A 17,117-nucleotide genomic window follows, 5' to 3' on the forward strand; every position below is an offset into this window, starting at 1 on the left:
ATTAAGAGTAAAATGAAAATATACTAATAATCAGTAACCATTAACAAGAATTCAGAAAAGGAAGTTGCTGTCCAACTTACTCAACTTGAAAAAGATTACAATAAATGACCCATCAAATGGAGTGTCTAAGAACTTCTAAAATATTTTAATGTTTGGGTATAAAAAGTCAATAACTGAACTCCGGTGATTCAAGTGTAAGAAAAGAGGCGGAGAGAGAAGAATTGAATTTTAGTTGCAAACTCTCGAGGGCAGGACCAGTATTGATAAAGGAGCAAGAGGTAACGGATCTTTTAAAAATGCAAAACATCTGTACTGCATGTTGGAATGTTAGCTATCAATCCGATTAGTGTTTGTTCCTAAACTACTAAAATTAAATTTAAATGATGTTGTGGTTGTTCGAAATAATGATGCAGTATTTTTAGCAGTTTCCGTTCTTAAACACGAGCAGAATCTGGAGTCTCCTGTTGAAATCAGTTTTAGTAAATGCTAAACTGAACTCCTAATAAATTTATTATTGGTGTTAAACCTACTTTGTTTTCAATTGTTTATATCCTGTGTAAGGACAAAGTCTTTTTATTTTGTATTCCCTTAAAAATAGGGGACTGAAATGTTTTACAAACAATATTAAAAGGATGGCTGCTGTTTGAAAGGGCGGTACCCTGAAACCTGATGTGAGTATTGTGTAATAACTGTTGGAATAAGCAGTGATTGTAGTTTGAGTTGTAGACTATTTGGAGCCAATAGCGTATACTCATGCAGCTTTTGCTGGCAACAAGAAGTTGATTGGTCTATGGAGTTATCAGTGACAAAGACTTTTTTGCCTACCAACAACTGTGGAGTTAGTTTGTAGAGAACTGTACAGTTTGGAGCTGGAAACAAAGTTAGAGAGAGATGTGCAGTTCTTCCCAAGCTTGAGAGTGGCCTCGGTTCTTTGCAGTCAAAACTCCTACAAACCTGAAAAAAAAAGTTTATCATTCCTGCAGTGGTTGTTTCCAGCTGTGATGTTAAACTGATAATTCAAAGACTTTTTTTTTACAATGTTCCAGCCTTATTGTGCCTCTCGCCAAGCAATTAAAACAACTGGAAAAAGGTGGCTGGAGCCAAGTGCTGGCCAGCAGAAGAGTTATGAGGATAATCTCAACACTACTTGGAAATAAAGACAACTAAACAACCTGCCAGTAATTTATTTTGCCCTGTCTGTCTGTTTCTATCAGGGGGAGCTTAGAAGGAGATTAGAGTTTTAATTAGAATTATGTGCTGATGGTTTATAACTTATTTACCCATTGCTAGATTCTAATTTCTTTCTAATAGTGGTTCTTGTTCAGAAACCTGGTCAATGCTTTCTCTCAATCTGGGTCTGAAGATCTGATAAATTGGGATAAGCCTTTTGTTTTGTAACTTTTAATTTTTGTGACGAAGAATAGTGGGGCTTGACTTCCAGTGTGTGCTAGTCCAGTGAGTATTGATATCTGTGCACTGTCCAATATTTACACAGTCCTTATCCAGAATCTAAATGCTGAGCTATTTCTATGAATTTAATTTTGGTTCATAACTCAATTGTTAATCTGAACTAGAGCGTTTGTCCACATCCATTCTATCACTGAGACTGCTCTGTCTCTGACATAAGGAGATGAGTTGGTGCAGTGCTATCATCCATGCTTCTGTTACCTCCAAGCCCCCTCACATTGTACATTACATGAATTTGATATCCAAAATTCTACTGTTTCAGTCCTGTTTGTATCCAGTCCTATTCCTCAAAAAAAAGTGCTGAAGGTCAGCAGATTTTGTAGCATCTGTGTGGAGACTGCAACAGAGCTAACATTGAGTCAGATATGACTGTTTGTTGGATATCCTGCTTTCGCCCTTTTAACCTACAGGGAAAGAGCTTTGAATACTGAGATTTGACTGTCTCAGCCTCAGAATATGCTCCTATATAGCATCCTTTAACTTTCATCTATCAGAAGGTTAGAGTGGAGGTATTTGATTTCAGTATTGTTTTAACTCTGATACTGAAACAGTCAACGTCTACAAGTAGCAAGATCTGGGCCATGTTCAGGCTTGGACTAATAAGTGACAAGTAACATCATTACGACACTAATAACCTCCAACAAGAGAGAATCTAACCTCCTTCCCCCATGACATCCAATGGAACTATAATCGCTGAATCTACCATCAATTACCTGGGCTTACCATTGACCAGAAACTGAAATGGGTGGGCCAAGTAGATATGGTTACTATTATAAATCATAGGTTTGGAACACTGTGAAATGTAACTCACCAACTGACTCCTCTGTCTACAATTCGTAAACCAGAACTATGAAAGAATACTCTCCTACACGAAAACAAATTTTTGAAAAAACTAGATTAAGTTTCCAGTCCAGTGATACTATGCCAGTTCTGAAGACATTGATGAGAAAGCAATGCATGACAAATATTATAATATGGCCTTCGATAAGTCATGTAAAGTGTTGACCCATTCCAGCTACTGATTACAACTGGGAGCCAAACCAGAGGAATGATTAGAGCCTTCAGCTTGCAACAAAAGGCTGAAAAGGTTGATGAATCTGTTTAAAGAGTAAATGATCCATGGGAATCCATTCAACTGCTGGAAATTAAGAACAGTATTAATTGTAGAGTGGATGATCGTGACAAAGGCTGAGGGGCTTGTTAGTGTGACTTCTCTTAGCACAGCTACACATGTATTACTTCTGGCTTTTTTGTATTAAAATTGGATTTCAACTTAACCATTAGAAGGCAATCGAATAAATAATGAAACTGTCTCTTGGGAGCATTCAAATTGAACAATACAGTAAAAGAGATTTGTTGCTGAAGCTTTACATCTTGCATTCATCAGGACAAAAGAAAGAATGCCAAATTTCAAATTGACAACAAATTTTCTCTAGGGGAGAAAAGTTGCTCCTTGGTTGGCAAGTGGACAGAGGCTTTGCCAAGAAGGAATGCAAGATGAAAAGCTTCGATGCAGGCTGGTAGACATCTATATATGGACTTTTAACAAAGTTCTGCATGATAGACTGGTTACTGAGATTAGATCAAATGGAATCCAGAGGGAGCAATCCCACTGGATGCAAAATTGGCTTGAAGATAGGAGATAGAGGGATGCTTTTCAGATGAGAGGCCCATGACCAGTAGAGTTTTGCAAGGATCTATGCTGGGCCCACTGCTTTTTGTCATTTATATAAATGACTTGGATGTGAATACGGGAGGTATGGTTAGTAAGTTTGCAGATAACACCAAAGTTAGTGATGTAGTGAACAATGAAGAAGGTTCTCTCAAAGAATATCAGCACCTTGATCAGGTGGGCTATTGGGCAAATGGAGTTCAAATTAGATGAAGGTGAAGTATTGCATATTTGTAAGACAAACCATGCCAGGACTTGTACAGTAAGTGGTAGGGCCCTGGGGAGTGTTGCAGAACAAAGAGACTTAGTGTTATGAAGGTGCTGGGGGAACTATACCTTTAAGAGAGTTAAGAGCTAGCAGAACTACCTGACAGCATCAAGTGTTCTGAACAAGATCCAATGTAACATTTGGTGGAACAACTAGAATGGATGGGTTGCCTGGAGACAAAACAAAATTCAAATTCGGCTAATCAGTTTAAATTATGCCCCAAAATACCCAACCTCAATCAAATTTGAATTTAGTATTTTGACAATGTTAACACCAATGAAATGGTCCAATGCTTTGGAGTATAAAACCGAAAGAAAATTGAACAGTTGGAGGAGAACCGCCAAAAGACCAACAGATGTAGGCTACTAGTAAGAACTTTTTGAGAGGTACCTGTCTGGAGAAGGAATCTGCACAGGAAAAAAGATCAACTCCAACCTGGAGAACAAATCTACAGAGGAAGATGCCAAGAGAAGATTCGGCAGCTGGTTGGTGTTCAAATTTGAATTTTCTGTAAATTTTAAATGGTTGAGGGTGGGGGGGGGGGGGGGGGGGAGGGTTTATTGGACTAATATTGCAGAAGGGAAGGTAAACGATAGGTTTAGATAAATGAGTTGTAAAAAGGTGTTGGTTAATTGTTCTCTGTTAGACTTTAAACAAATTTAAAGTTGTTAATTTTTACTATAAATAGTGACTTCTGGCATCGTTCTTTGCCTCAAAGTTTAACAGATTACAGCACGCATTAAGTAATTTCTGTGTTGCAGGTTTAAATTAAGGGGGGAGGTTTAACCCTATGTTGTAACAGTTTGGGGAATCATTATTAGGATTGAACTGGTTTAGCCAGATTTGAATAGATTTGGGGATATGAATTATCCCAGCAGATTTAAACATTTGCAGGTTAGTGTCCTAAATCTTTAAATAAAACATGGGTAAGACCATGTGTTTAATGTTGGCAATTTCTGGTTGATTAAATTAAAGATGAGAGAAATGGTTCTTAAAATTGCTCTCAAGAGGTTCTGGGATTTGAAGGTGATTCTCAAATATGCCAAGAAAGTTTAGAAGGAAAGGAAAAGGCCATACTTGTGGAATTAGCAAATAAGTTAGATTTGGGTTCAACCAAGGACAAAAGTAAAGCTGATGTTGTAAGGAAATTACTCAAACACTTAGGTGTGTCAGAGAAACAGACAAGTGCAGTAGAGGTAGAAAAACTTAAATTACAATTGAGGAACTGGAGTTAGAAGATAAAGGGAGAGAGAAGGAAAGAGAGGAAAAAGACAGAAGAAAGAGAGACAAAAAGAGAAAATTTGAACTTGAAGTTGTGACTTAGTCAGCAAAGTCAGGTTAACAGCATGGAGATTGAAAGAGAAGGTAGTGATACATGCAAATATGTCAAAACTCTGCCACATTTTGATGAGGAACATGAAGCCCTTATTTCATTTGAAAAGTTGGTTAGGTAGATAGTGGTCCAAGGATTTGTGGGTAATGCTACTTCAGACCAAACTGGTAGGCAGAGCTAGTGAGGTATTTGCCACACTGTCAGATGAGGGGTCAAGAGATTATGCAGAGGTTAAACAGGTTATTTTAAGTCCTTATGAATTGGTACCAGAAGCATATAGGCAGGGGTTCAGAAACGTAAAGGAGGAACCAGGTCAGACTTGAGTCTGAAAGAGTTAAACATGGTCATTTTGATAGATGGGTGTATGCTTTAAAAATAGATAGGACCTATAAGAGACATTATTCTGTTGGAGGAGTTTAAAAACTCACTTCCAGAGATGGTAAGAAATTAGGTGGAGAAACAGAAAGTTCAAGAAGTGAGAAGGGCAACACAAGTAACACATGAATACATGTTGGTGCGTAAGACAAGCTTCTGGCCAGAATTTCATCCTCTGAGGAATAGGAGTTGGGAAAGGGGGAGATCCTACACTATGAAACCAGGAATAGAGAACACTGGTAAGAGTTTACCACAGGTTAAAAAAGAAGCCCAAGAGGGTGGAAGGGAGGTGAATGGTCTCAGGTGTTTCCATTGTAGTAAAGTGGGATACATAAATCCACAGTGGTCGTTAAAGAAAGGCACTGTGGGAAAAGATGTAAAAGAAGCTAAGCCAGTGGCATTATTGAATGTAGTAAAGGAGGCCCCAAGAAGAGCTGAGGAGCTGCAGGCGAGTGCACAGGGGCTGGCTATGAAGCTAATACCTGACCTCTGTAAAGAATTTTCTTCTGTGGGTAAAATTTACTCAGGAAGAACAGGGTGAGAAGGACAGGAAGTTATAATTTTGAGAGATAAAGGATCTATCCACTGGCTGATAGTAAGCAATGAGTGAACATGCACTCTTTCTGATCTGTTGCCCAAGAGTGTGGTAATTTGTGGGACAGATGGACAGAAATTTAGCGTTCTCCTGTGTAAGATCAGGTTGGAGTGCTATCTCAAGACTGGGGAAGTTACAGTGGGAGTGATTGACAGAGTATCTGTTCCAGGAATTAAATTTGTTCTTGGGACTCATTTGGCAGGATCCAAGGTGGGAGTGGCACCCCTCGTTTTGGAGAAGCCCAAGGAAGACCAAGAAACTGAGGAGTTAAAACAGAAATATCTTGGTATTTTCTCAGATGTCTAGTAACCAGATCCCACTATCATAAGTCACAGCATGAAGCAAAAACTAAAGAGAGAAATGAAGGAGTTGAGATTTACTTAGCAGACACCTTGTCTGACGTAATGGTGCAGGAAAATCTTGAACAGGCAGAGAGTCAGAAAGAAGCGTTTAGTCCTGAAAGGCTAAGGGACTTTCAACCTCATGACAAGACAATAAAAGATGTACATATGGATGTGTACTCTGAAAAGGAGGCAGAGAATATTCCAGAGCATTATTACCTGAAAGATAGAATCCTGAGATGGAAATGGAGACCATGGTAGGTTAGTGCAGAGGAGAAATGGACCAAAGAGTACCCGATTGTGTTGTCGGTAGCATACAGACAGGAGGGTAGCACATGAACTACCTGTAGGAGATCACCTAGTAGTTAACTTTTGCCATACATGTCATACATGCCAAATGGTAGGTAAGCCATAGATGGTAATAAAATCAGCACCTTTGTTGCCAATTCCCACATTTGAAGAACGTTTCAAGTGGGTTATAATTGATTGTGTAGGTCCCCTCCTGAAAACTAGAAGTGGGAACCAGTACTTGTTAACCATAATCGATGTCTGGAGGCAATTCCATTATGGAGTATCTAGGTTAAAAAGGGTAATAGAAGAGTTAGTAGCTTGCTTCACACGGTATGGGCTACCCAGAGAGATTCAGTCGGACCAAGGTCAAATTTTACTGCTAGGCTGTGTAAGGGAGTTATATGTAGCTCAGGTATACAGCACCTTTAAATCCAGTGTGTATTATCCTAAATCCCAGGGAGTTTTACAAAGGTGACATCAGACCTCGAAGACCATGTCGAGAGCATACCGTCAGGATTACCTGAATGATTGGGATAGCTGTATCCCATTCGTATTGTTTGCCATTGGAGATGCCCCAAATGAATCTACTCAGGCTCACTCCCTTTGAGTTAATATTCTGGCATGAAGTGAGAGGCCCTTTGAAATTAATTTCAAGAAAAATTGACAGGACCAAAGTTGGAGATCTCACACTTGGATTATGGATCAGAGGTGAGGGAGAGACTAAATCGAATTGGTGAGTTAGCTAAACAGTATTTAAAGAGGGCACAGTATAGAATGAAGCAGGTGGCAGATAAAAGCTCTGAGACTCAGATGTTTTCCTGAGCGGATGACGTATTAGTACTGTTACCAGTGGTAGGAGATCCCATCAAAGCCAAGTTTAATGGTCCCTATCAAATTGAGAATAAGTTGAGTCAGATGAACTATCTAGTAAAAATGCCAGATAGACAATAAAGGTGTCAGGTATTTCATGTGAACATGTTGAAACTGTATTATGCTAGAGGGAAAGAACTGGAGAAACAGGTGTTAGTTACTGCCCCACAGCGTGAAGAATCAAATCCAGATGATGTGGGTTTTGATGTGCCTCAAAATAGATTTAAAAAATGAAGTATTTGAAGAGTAAACTACCTGGCTTAAGAGCATAGAACACAGTTGAAAGATTTGTTACTGCAGTATAAGGACATATGTAAGAATCAGTTGGGGAGGACTGTTGCGATTGCACATGAATTAGACATAGGGAATACTGTTCCACTAAAACAACACCCCTATTGGCTTAATCCTTTCAAAGCCAGACAGGTCCAGAAGGAGATGGATGCCATGCTCAATGACAATATCATCGAACGAAGCCAGAGCGAGTGGAGTTCACCAATTGTCTCCGTTTCCAAACTGGACGAGACTCGATGATTCTGCGTAGATTTTCGGGTCAATGCCGTTACAAAATTGGACTCCTATCCAGTTTCTAGATTGGAGGACTGTATCGAGAAAGTCTGACAAGCCAACTACATCACCAATTTGGAAATTACTGTGTGATTAGTGGCAGGTACCTGTATTAGAGATGGCAAAATAAATTTCTGCATTTGTAATTCCAAATGGGCTATAATCAATTTAAAGTGATGCCCTTTGGAATGACGAATGCACCCGCCACATTCCAAAGACTCATAAACAGAGTTGTGGCTGAATTAACAAACTGTGCAGACTATTTGGATGGTCTTGATCTTTAGTAAGTCCTGGGAAGATCACATGGTACAGTTGGCAGAGCTCTTTGAACGACTATGAGAAGCAAAACTGGTGATAAACTTAAATAAAACTGAATTCGTGAAAGCAGAGGTGACATTCTTGAGACATAACCTGTAGAGGAAGGTTGACCCCACAGAACCAAGGATGAAGGCTATTGAGGAATTTCCACGACCAACCTCAAAAAAAGTGGTGCTTTGATTCTTAGGACTCAGCAGATTCTATCAGAAGTTTCTTCTAAACTTCAGCAGTGCAGTGGCATCATTAACCGATTTGCTGAAGAAGAACACAAAGTTTTGGTGGATTGAATACCTCCTGGCATTGTTCTATCTTTCAAAAGCAATATTAACCACCAAACCAGTTTTGGCTATACCAAACCTTTCAAAACTTTTTAAAGTCGTCATTGATGCTAGTGACATAGGAGTTGGAGCTGTGCTGCTACAGGACGATGAGGATGGGATTGAGCAGCCAGTTGGTTACTTTTCAAAGAAACTCAATATCCACCAGAGGAAATACTCCACAATCAAAAAAAAACTATTGGCCTTCCACTGCTCGTGACATGCACGTTAAAATGTTATGTCGGAAATGGTTGTGTACACGGATCACAATCCTCTAACATTCTTAGAATGTTTTAAAGACCAGAATATGAGACTATTTCATTGGAGTCTTATGTTACAAACTTTTAATATAAAATGTGTCCATGTAGTGGGTCATAAGAATGTAATCGAAGATGCGTTATTGCGGATTTAACTGATAAAATTTAAATGAGATTTGTATTTATCTCAGGGAGGTCATGCCTGACAAACCTGTTGGAATTTTTTGAAGAGGTAACAAGTAGGTTAGACCAGGGAAACCCAGTGGATGTGGTCTATCTAGACTTTCAAAAGGCCTTTGATAAGGTGCCACAAGGGAGGCTGCTGAGCAAGGTGAGGGCCCATGGTGTTCGAGGTGAGCTGCTGGGATGGATTGAGGATTGGCTGTCTAACAGAAGGCAGAGAGTTGGGATAAAAGGTTCTTTTTCAGAATGGCAGCCGGTGACGAGCGGTGTCCCGCAGGGTTCGGTGCTGGGGCCACAGCTGTTCGCATTATATATTAATGATTTGGATGAGGGAACCGGGGGCGTTCTAGCGAAGTTTGCCGACGATACGAAGTTAGGTGGACAGGCAGGTAGTACTGAGGAAGTGGGGAGGCTACAGAAGGATCTAGACAAGTTGGGAGAGTGGTCCAGGAAATGGCTGATGGAATTTAACGTGAGCAAGTGCGAGGTCTTGCCCTTTGGCAAAAAGAATAAAAGCATGGACTACTTTCTAAATGGTGAGAAAATTAATAAAGCCAAAGCACAAAGGGATCTGGGAGTGCTAGTCCAGGATTCTCTAAAGGTAAACATGCAGGTTGAGTCTGTGATTAAGAAAGCGAATGCAATGTTGTCTCTTATCTCAAGAGGGTTGGAATATAAAAGCAGAGATGTACTACTAAGACTTTATAAAGCTCTGGTTAGGCCCCATTTGGAGTACTGTGTCCAGTTTTGGTCCCCACACCTCAGGAAGGACATACTGGCACTGGAACGTGTCCAGCGGAGATTCACACGGATGATCCCTGGAATGACAGGTCTAGCATATGAGGAACGGCTGAGGATACTGGGATTGTATTCGTTGGAGTTTAGAAGATTAAGGGGAGATCTAATAGAGACGTACAAAATAATACATGGCTTTGAAAAGGTGGATGCTAGGAAATTGTTTCTGTTAGGCGAGGAGACTAGGACCCGTGGACACAGCCTTAGAATTAGAGGGGGTCATTTCAGAACAGAAATGCGGAGACATTTCTTCAGCCAGAGAGTGGTGGGCCTGTGGAATTCATTGCCACGGAGTGCAGTGGAAGCCGGGACGCTAAATGTCTTCAAGGCCGAGATTGATAGGTTCTTGTTGTCTCGAGGAATTAAGGGCTATGGGGAGAATGCTGGTAAGTGGAGCTGAAATGCGCATCAGCCATGATTGAATGGCGGAGTGGACTCGATGGGCCGAATGGCCTTACTTCCGCTCCTATGTCTTATGGTCTTATGGTCTAATGTTTTAAGGTGAACTTAGATTAAAGTTATCTATATGTTATGCTAAAGTGTTTAAAGAATAGAAAAGAAAAGAAGCCAACTTCTTATTCTGATGGTTCATTTTTTCTTGGGGAGGGGGTGTTATGAAGGGGTAAGGGATACTATACCTTTAAGAGTTAAATGCTCGCACAACTACCTGACACAGCACCAAGTGTTCTGAACAAGATACAATGCAACATTTGGTTGAACAGTTAGATTGGCTGGGTTGCCTGGAGACAAAAAAAACAAATTCAAATTCGGCTAATTGGTTGAAATGCCCCAAGATACCAAACTTCAGTCAAGTTTGAATTTACTATTTTGACAATATTAACACCAATGAAATGATCAGTTGCTTTGGGGTATAAAACCAGAAAAAAATTGAATAGTTGGAGGAGAACTGCAAAAGGTCAACAGATGTAGGCTGCTAGTAAGAACTCTGAGAGGTATCTGTCTGGAGAAGGAGTCTGCACAGGAAAAAAGATAGACTCCAACCTGTAGAACAAATCAACAGAGGAAGGTACCAAGAGAAGATTCGACAGCTGGTTGGTTTTGAAATTTGAATTTTTCTATAAATCTGAATTGGGGGTTTTATCAGACTCCTATTGTAGAGGGGAAGGTAAACGATAGGTTTAGATAAATGAGTTGTAAATAGGTGTTACTTAATTATTTATTAAACTTTAAAAATTAAAGTTGTTGGGGGGGATTCAAGATGGCAACAACCCAGTAGGTCTGAGTCTGCAGAACTGTGCCTAGGACTGAGGCAAAGTGGGGTGCCCACCTTCACCTCACCTGTTAAATTACTCAAAATAGCTTTTGCCCAGCACTCTTGGCCATTTTGCATCAAACTTTAACAGTGTGGTACTTTTTAAAAATGACTAAGGGCAAAAACACTCTCCGTTCGCAACAGGCAGGGACCCCTCCCCCACCCCCTCCCACAGCAGCAAGGATGTCTGCGGCCACCTCGGAGGACTTACCTGCGGAGGCGACCCAGATTTTAGAGATCGTCAAACACCAGGAGAACATCGACACGTCCATCAAGGAGGCCTGGTCCAGGTGGGAGTCAATCTCGGTCATGCAGCAGAAGCATGACCGAGAGATCGAAAAACTCGGGCAACATGTCAGAAGGGCGGAGCAGCGAGCTGCGGCCTTGGAAATCGAGGTCGTCGGAAAAATATTCGGTTGCTGGGCCTTCCCGAAAGGGAAGAGGAAGGCCAGCTTGTGGATTTCTTGGAGCAATGGCCCTCACAACTACTGAAAGTCGGAGCTGGGCCGAGTGCGGGTTGAACGGGCCCACTGGATTGTGCGCAGACCAGAGTTGGACCAACGCCCCTGCCGGTTTTAGTCTGACTTCAGTGTTACAGGGAAAAACAAATGCTGCTGGAAGTCTCCAGAGTCTTGGAGAAGGATCCCCATGCCATGATGTACAAGGGCTCCAAGATAATGTGTTTCAGGACTTTTCTCCGGTTGTGGTCCGCAAGAGGAGGACATTCAGTGAGGTGAAGAAGCGTCTGAGAGATTTCAATATTCAGTACTCTATGCAATATCCGGCAACGCAGCACTTCAGTCAAGGAGGATCTGTATTTAACTTTGGATCATCAGAGAAAGTAAAAGAATTCCTGGATGGGACTTGAAGTGTATGTCGCTTTAACCCCCCCCCCCCCCCCCCCCGCTTATCCTTTCTCTTTCCATCTTTCTTTTGTCCATCCTTCCCTGGGGGTGGGGGAGAGGTGCCTGTTCTTTATTCATTCTTTGGTCTCTTATCTATAACTTGTGCAGCTTATTTGATTCTTGGGGGATGTTTGAGTTGGGTTTTCTTTCTTATTTCGTTGCCTAATACTTGCTGAGATTGTAATTTTGTAATTTTATATATTTCTATCTTGTGTTGTTTTATTAAACGTGTCTAGGTGATAGTGTGGGAGTCTCTCACTTTTAACTCCTCTTTTATACGATACTGGAATTTATTTATTCCATTTTGTAATGCCTGGGCCAAGGGCAGGGCCGTAGTTAGGAGAGGTTATGGCGGAGTTATTGGAAGGTAGTAGTGCCCCCTATGAGCTAGGGGGAAAGTCTCTTTTTAAATATGCTTTATGTTATTTTTACTTAGGAGTAGTTTTTAATTTTGTTGATTTAACTGTTTTAAAGAGTTTTATTATATGTGTTTTTTTTGTCTTTATTCAATGTCTTTTGGGTGGGGTTCTTCCTCCAGGGAGGTCTCAGGCCTGCCTGGACGATCATGGCTAGTCATTTGTTTAGGTAGTGCACCTGGAATGTCAAGGGGAGCCATTTGCCAATCAAAAGGAAAACTATATTATCAAGTCTTTAAAAAGAAAGGGTTCATGTAGCTCTTTTACAGGAGACACATCTACTTGATAAGGAGCACTCGAAGCTGCAACAGGTTGGGTTTGGCCAGGTGTTCTTTTCATCTTTCAGCTCAAAAAGTAGGGGAGTAGCCATTCTTATTCAGAAGAGTCTTCCCTTCCAAATGCTAAGCCAGATAAAAGAGGAGTCTGGATGATATATATTGATTAAAGCCCTAATATACAGAAAGGAATATGGGATTTTGAATCTTTATTGCCCCCCCTGGCACACCCTTTTAAATTAGTAACAGAAGCGTTCTCTAAGTTGATGGCTCTCTGGGTCCACCATACAATTACAGGGGGAGATTTTAATTGTATTATTGACCCAGGGGCGGACAGGATACATAGGAGCTCTATGGGCATATCTCTGAGATCTAGGCAACTGGCGGATCTGAGCAGGGAGCTAGGACTGGTAGATGTGTTGAGGTGTCTCCATCCCCAGGGTAGAGACTTTACTTTCTGTCTAACCCACACAAGTGCCGTACCAGAATCGATATTTTTTTTTTGTCCCTTCAACCCTTTTGAATTCAATACTGTCTTGTAATATAACTAACTCTGATCATGCAGCAGTATATATGGGAGTTAAGACTAGTAATGATGGGATAGGCCCCCGACATTGGCATATGGATCCTTTCTTATTGAAGGATAGCAAGTTCAGAAAGTATTTTTCACAGGAATTTAAATCCTTTTGGGATATCAACTCAGGCACGGCCAGTAACCCTTTGACGATGTGGGAGACTGCTAAGGCATACGCGTGAGGCTTGGTCAGTTATATTCTGCGACCCAGAAAAGACGAAAGGGGGAGCAACAGCATCTGCTCGAGGCTCGCCTGAAGGCAGCTGTAACTTCGTATGTTGATGGGCTCTCCATTACTAAGCTACAGAGAATCACAGCCTTTAGGGTAGCTTTGAATATCTCACTTACTGAAACAGCAAAGAGGGAAATATTATTCGCAAAGCAGAGATTATTTGAATACAGCGACAAGCCTGGCAGGTATCTAGCTTACCTTGCCTGAAAGAAAAAGGCTCCCCAAGCCATTATGACTATTAGAGATGCTGGTACCCTGACTTGTAATTGTAAAAAGATCAATATCGCCTTTAAAAAGTTATATTTTGAATTGTATAAGTCGCAGGACTGTGAGGATAGAACTAGGAAGATGGAGAATTCCTTTAACAATCTGGCCCTTCCAGGCCTAACCTCCGAGCAGGTGTCGATCTTGAATGCCCCCTTGACAACCCCAGAAGTACAGGACACGATTAGGCAACTTCAGAGTGGCAAAGCGACTGGACCAGACGGATTCCATGCTGAGTTCTATAAAGGATTTATTGGGGAACTGGCTGGGCCACTCATAAATATGTATAACTATTCACATAGTCAGGGCTGCCTCCTGCCTTCGTTGAGCGAAGCAAATATTTCTCTCATACTCAAGAAGGGAAAGGCTCCAGAAGATTGCTCTTCATATCGACCCAAATCCTTGTTAAATGTGGATTTTAAAATTCTCTCAAAAATGTTAGCATTAAGACTGGAGAGGGTTTTACCATTCATTATAAAAGAGGACCAGACAGGATTTATAAAGGGTCGCAGGTCAACTAACAACATTAGAAGAGTCTTAAATAGGGTACAAGCCTGCCAACAGGGAACAATACCGGGTTTAGTTGTCTCCCTAGATGCAGAGAAGGCATTTGATCGAGTAGAATGGTCATATCTTTTTTATATGCTGGAATGATTCAGTGTTGGAGAGGTCTTCACTAAATGGGTTTCAGTATTATATAATTATCCCAAAGCAGCGGTGATCAGCAATGGTTTAAGCTCGGATGGCTTTAGTGTTGGCAAAGGCTGTCACCGGGGATGTCCTCTCTCACAATTATTATTTATGCTAGTGATTGAACTACCAGCAGAAGCTATACGAACTGATCCTAACATAACGGCTGGATCGGGCAAACGCAAAATTACTCCTATGTGGATGATGATCTCCTTTTCTTAAGTGATCCTTTGACATTTGTGCCCTGCTTAATTTATGTGGTCAATTTATTTGGTATGTTTTCAAGTTATAAAATCAATTTTACAAAATTGGAGGCCATGCCGGTGGGAGGCCTTGCAAGGGGAGGACTGGACTTTCCAGATTTCAGGAGGTACCAATTGAGCTCCCTATTATCTTATGTAGCTGATTGGGTCAATCTTGTTAGATATTGAGACTTCCCAAGTAAAATGTCCCCTCATCAATCTATTATTTATGGACAAGATGAGAGTTATTATGGACTATTGTAAAAACCCTATTGTTTTAAATACAATTAAAGTCTGGAGGATAATGCGACAAGATGAGGGTAACCTGCAAAAAACCTCCCCTTATATCCCCATAGTGTGAATATTGGGATTCCAGCCAGGGCTGACCGATGTCACATTCAAAATTAGGGAGTCCAGAGGTATCTCCTATTTGGGAGACCTGTTCGAGGGGGAGGTCATGATGTCCTTTGAGCAGCTGCACCAGAGGCTTAGACTGCCTAACAAGGACATCTTTCAGTATTTCCAAATACGAGATTTTATACAAAAGAGACCACACTGATAGTCAATCCTTACAAATCGAATAGGGAAAGGAGAGTGCTTTGGCCGATGGGGCTGCCCTCGGTCAGTACTCTCAACCACTCTCCATGTCCTGCGATACCTTATTGTATAGTATGGTTCTATAAACCTGGAATCAAGAATTAGGGTTGGAAATCTCTTTAGAAATGTGCAAGAATGTCTGGGAAAATACCAGGAAGATCTCTATCTGTAACAGAACTCAAGCTACTCAATTGAAGATATTTCACAGGGTTCATATGGCACCTAAATGACTCGCAAAGCTCAAGGCAGGAGCATCACCAATGTGTCCCAAATGCAAAATCAAAGTTGGTACTCTCACGCATTGACTGTGGACACGCCATAAGATCTGCAGGTATTGGGTCAGAGTAGCAAATGTGTTGACAAAGATTTTGGAAAAGGAGATTGGATTCGATCCAGTGTCCTTACAGGTTCCCCAAATTTTCCCTCTCTGGACGTATACGGGAGGAAATTATTTACTATTTTTCCCTTTTGTGCGAGGAAAAATATTTTAGTGAATTGGATATCCGAAGGTCCCCCAGGACTTTTAAATTGGCACAGGATAGTCATGGAATATATCCTCCTTGACTTCCTCATGAATATGGTACACCAAAAAACTGAATTATTTTACAGAACATGGCAGCCCTTTTTGAACTACACCGACACAGACATTTTAGCAATATTGTCCAGGGCTTGTTTAGCCGTGGTAATAGTGCCGGCTGGTTCAGGGACCCCAAGAAAAGGAATCCCGTATAAATACAGGTTTTGTTATGACTTGATATATGTCTATTTTGAGCATGTATCTAGTTATTTATCTACCTTTTTGTTTATTGTTAGTAATGTATGATATCCTATTTTATGTTTTGATCGTTTGTAGAATAGATTAATAGTTAGGTTTCCTTTTTAAAATTTATATTGGTGTTGTTATTATATTGTAAAATAGAATACACTAGTTTTGTATTAGTTTTGTAATTGTGTAAAAAATTTTAAAAATCTTCTTTCATAAAAATATCTATTAAAAAATTAAAGTTAATTTTTACTTTAAATAGTGACTTTTGGGATCGTTCTTTGCTTCTCAAATTTTAACAGATTACCGCTCAGGTTAAATCATTTCTGTGTTGCTGGTTTAAATTAGCAGGGGGGGTTTACCCCATGTCATAACACTTAAGGTCCAGATGCATAGTTCCTTGATGGTGGAGTTGGAGGTAGATGGTGGTGAAGAAGGCATTTGGCATGCTTGCCTTCATTGGGCAGTCCATTGAGTATAGGAGTTGGATTATGCTGTGGTTATACAGGGCATTGGTTAGGCCACTTTTAGAATACTGCAGTCAGTTCTGGTCTCCCTGCTATAGAAAATACGTTGCTAAACTTCAGAGTGCAGCAAAGATTTACAAGGATGTTGCCTTGATTGGAGGATTTGAGCCAAAGGGAGAGACTGAATAGGCTGTGGCTTTATTTTCCCTGGAGCATTGGAGGCTGAGGGGATGACATTATAGAGCTTTATAAAATCATGAAGAGCATGGATTAAGGGAATAGCCAAAGTCTCTTTTCTCAGTGTAGGGGTGTCCAAAGCTAGAGGGCACAGGTTTAAGGTGAGAGGGGAAAGATTTAAAAGGGACCTGAGGGGCAACTTTCTCATGCAGAGGATGTTGCATGTATGGAATGAGCTGCCAGAGGAAGTGGCGGAGATACAATTCCAACATTTAAAATGCATTTGGCGAGTACATGAATAGGAATTAGAGGGATATGGGCCAAATGCAGTCAAATGGGATTAGATTAATTTAGGATATCTGGTTGGTATGGACGAAGAGTCTGTTTCCATGCTGTATAACTATGACTCTATAACATTCTCTGTCTCTCTCGCGCTCATTGTCTCTCTCTCTCATTCTCTCTGTCTCGTGTGTGTGTGTGTGTGTGTGTGTGTGTGTGTGTGTGTCTTTCTCTCTCTCTCTCTCTCTGTCTCTTTCTCTCTCTCTTGACACTTGCTGCATTACAATAGACACACTTCAACCCATCACACTGAGTTC

Source organism: Chiloscyllium punctatum, chromosome 3 (assembly GCF_047496795.1).
Source record: "Chiloscyllium punctatum isolate Juve2018m chromosome 3, sChiPun1.3, whole genome shotgun sequence".
Lineage (NCBI taxonomy): Eukaryota > Metazoa > Chordata > Chondrichthyes > Orectolobiformes > Hemiscylliidae > Chiloscyllium > Chiloscyllium punctatum.